The 3,653-nt window shown below is 42.2% G+C and overlaps 1 protein-coding gene across 1 annotated transcript in view; it reads right to left on the bottom strand.

Annotated features, from left to right (window-relative positions):
* Window positions 1-1,392: 1,392 nt before the first annotated feature.
* Window positions 1,393-3,653, bottom strand: part of Cnih4 (cornichon family AMPA receptor auxiliary protein 4) — a gene marked incomplete in the record, with an annotated part of 26,741 nt that continues 24,480 nt past the window's right edge. Inside the window, 1 exon segment of the mRNA XM_008823715.3 lies at window positions 1,393-3,653.

The raw sequence follows: 3,653 nt of genomic DNA, 5'->3' as shown, positions 1-3,653 counted from the left end.
TTGAGACAGGTCTTTGTGTTTTGTAGCCCTGGCCTTGAGTGCCCCTGCCTCAGCCTCCTGAGTGCTGGGATTATAGGTGTCCATCTTCATCACTGACTTTTAAATATTTGTTAAAACAACTCACATTTTGACCAGGTTCTAATGTTTAATGGGAACTGATAGATGAAACCCAAGATTGCTCCATCACCAATGTAGCAGCACAGATTCACAGCAAAGGAAGCCACAGCCAAACTTACGCTCTCGGCTAACTGACTGACCTTCTTCCCGCACTCCCTCTTCCCTTCCCAGCCTCAGAGGGGAGCAAAGGCAGCCTTTACCTTTTTCTAAAGAGCAACCTGAATGCAGTACCAAGTTAGCTTTGTGGTTATTACTATCATAGTTACTGTAACTGCAGTTAAGGCTTTGAATAACCCTGTCAGCAAATATCCGGGAAAAGTGGCTTAAATCCAAAGCCTTCACTACAAATCCCTCAAAAACAAGAAGCCATCTTTGAAGAGCCTTGTGGTTTTGCTGCATCATAAGTATTTGAATCTAGGACTGGATATAGTTCAGAGGTTAAGAGCACTAGCAGCTCCTGCAGAGAACATGGGTTTGATTGCCAGCACTGATACAGGCAGCTAACAACCTTTGTAATTCCAGTTCTAGGGGCTCCGTTTGCCCTCTTCTGACCTCTGCAGGCATTTACATGACACAGGTGCACTTAAATGCAGGCAGTCCACTCATACAGATTAAAAAAAAAATTTTTTTTGAGACAAAAACTCAGGTTACTGAATATCTGCATGACAACATACAACTTCAGATTCTCTTTGTAGTACTGAGGACAGAACCTAAGACCTTCCTTATATCAGGCAGTTGCTTTCACCGAGTCATAACCCAGTCTTGTCTATTTCTGCATTATTAGAACAAATTTAGAGTTTAAAGACAATTACACCCAGTACATGATACTTTTATAACTACTTCTGATAAAATATGACTTGTTAGAAAAACTCATTGCAGCAGACTCAAGTCGAGCAAATAAAGCAGTTTCCCTATTTATAAGCCAGGCCTTAGAATACTTCACATTGTTAACTGCTTTACAAAAGGGGCTGGGAGCTTAGCTAGACAGATGGCTCAGCAGTTAAAAGCACTGGCTGCTCTTGCAGAAGACAAAAGTTTGATTCCCAGCACCCACATGGCAGTTAACAACCATCTGTAACTCCGGTTCCAGGGGATTCGACACCCTCTTCTGACCCATCTACATGCAGGCAATATACTCGTACACATAAAATAATTAAAAAAATTTTTTTAAAGATAGTGGGCTTTGATCATGTTGCTCTATTGCTGCTGCTTTGACTTAAAGGATATCAGACATCTTGTTATAAAAGCAATAGAACAACACAATCATATTTGTTATTCAACAACCATTTATTGTTTTTGTGTACAAGGCACTGTGTTAGGTGCCAGGAGAGAAAGGAAGAAGACACAAACATGATCAGAGTGGACTCTGCCCTCCAGGAGCGCACAATCTAGCAGGAGAATTCAACCACGCAGTACCACTGGAAAGCACCAAGTATCACAGAAGGAGTACACGGGATGCTTTTGTAGCTCTCAGCTTTAACCAACTGTCAGACCAGGTCAGGGGAAACCATTGGGTTCTTGCTACATTGCTATCTGTGTAACAGGCATGGAAAGGGGCCTGCTAGGGGTGAGGAATGGGCTGCATCTTGGATCTTGCCTCCTTACCTGAGGTACTAGACTAACAACAGCGTCTACTGCAGAAAAGCTACAAGGAGAAAGGAAAAGTGACATGGCACACAGGAGCATCCCATGGTAGTCTACACTGGCCAGGTCTTCAATACTCGGCCTTTACAGAGGGACAGGAAAGTGGAGGGTACAGGAGGAGGACACGGGACTGAACAGGATTCCAGATGCTATCCAGATGAGAATCCTAGGCCTCTGCTTCTCACCTGAGATAAAAATGCTAGAACATGATCTCTATGATCTCTGAAGCCCTCTGCAACCAACTATCCAGTCAATAAAAAAGCACAACCTCCCACATTCTAATAGCTACTTCAGAGCCAGGGCTGGTCTTCTTCCTTTTCACCATTTGTTTTTTGTTTTGTTTTGTTTTTTTAGGTCTTTTTGAGACAGGGTCTCCCTGTAGCTCCAGCTGTCCTCGAACTCACTATGTAGACCAGGCTGGCCTTGAACTCACAAAGATCCGCCTGCCTCTGCTGGGATTAAAGGCATGGGCCACCATGCCCCCACCCTTTTCACCATTTGTAAAGAGTCCCTGCCCCCACCAAAACTAGAGGAATGACTCTTCCCTTTCTGGCTTTGATACAAACAAGAAAGGAGTTAGTTTTTAATTAATACTTCAGAATACAGATCTCCTGGTCTTTTGTTACAAACAAGGCATCTTTCTCATTTACTCAGCCTTAACAATGTAAGCCTGATGCTTGTAAACTGACAGCCCAATCGTGCTATACTGTTTTGAACTTTGGTTAAGAACACTTGAAGAAGTTGAAACATTTTGGTCAAAGTTTTCTACTACCTTGGAGCTTTTAAGTATGACAGTTTGTTTCTTAGTTCTACAAAGTTACATCCTCCAACTGCTTCACTGTTTAAAAAGCTTGAACAATATTAAGAGGCATTGGAAGTTAGGAGAGAAGAGATTGCTTTTTAAGCAGAAGGTACCCAAGAGGGAAAAGTAAGTAAAATCCGTGTTACAGCTGCTTGGCCCTCTGCCAGGCAGAAATACAAGATGACAAAAAAATTTCTGTGATTTCAGAGAAGGCACAGGGAACCAAATTTACTCTGCATGCCATTCCACCTTCCCATTCATGTGTGGCCAGGGAACTGCTTTCATCCCAGAAAACAGTAGCTCATGGAATCTGGCTTCCTTGCTTCTAACAGATCCAGAGCCAAAGAGGCAACATTTAATCTTTGAGGGACCACACACTTTGTTTTATCACCCAGTTCTGTCATGCCAAAGTAAATCATATTTTGCTTAAATGCCAGTGCTTAAGATAGCAACATTAAAGTACAAAGTAAGACTAAGAGTGAATTGCCTGATTCACATTACACTGCAAGACATAAACAGAACTCCAGAAGTTAATTGCTCTCATGGAAGGCAAGAATTTACAAATAGCTCCAACAGAGTGGTTAGATATTGCTATATGCATGCAATGGCTTGTACTGGGTTTCCCCATTCACAAAGTAGTCAGTGCAGGGCTGGGCATGGTAGCACATGCCTTTAATCCCAGCACTCTGGAGGCAGAGTCAGGCACATCTCTTTGAGTTCAAGACCAGCCTGGTCTACATAGTGAACTCCAGGCCAGCCAGGGCTACATAGTTAAGATCCTGTCTAAAACAACAAAAACAAAGAAAGAGACATAAAAACAAAATGGTCAGTGAAGAAGGTAAGGGGATGCCATTAATTCCACACCAAGAGAGGGCTAACAGGCTCAGTTCACGGATGACTGGTTTCCTGCTTCTAATCTGATGAGTGTCTTCTACTAAATCACCTCTCCAAATCCAGAAAAATATATTATCAAAGAGATCAAATACAAAAGGAACAATTATAATACAAAAATAAGAATGTCAAAAGCCAAGGGGATTGTTTGGGGGTGATTGTGGAGGTACTAGCTTTAAAATGAAAGCTCTTGATAAAA

This window comes from Nannospalax galili, unplaced genomic scaffold (assembly GCF_000622305.1).
Source record: "Nannospalax galili isolate Female #2095 unplaced genomic scaffold, S.galili_v1.0 scaffold368, whole genome shotgun sequence".
Classification (NCBI taxonomy): Eukaryota; Metazoa; Chordata; class Mammalia; order Rodentia; family Spalacidae; genus Nannospalax; species Nannospalax galili.
The sequence above is the reverse complement of the archived record's forward strand: the minus strand, read 5'-3'. Positions and strand labels throughout refer to the sequence as shown.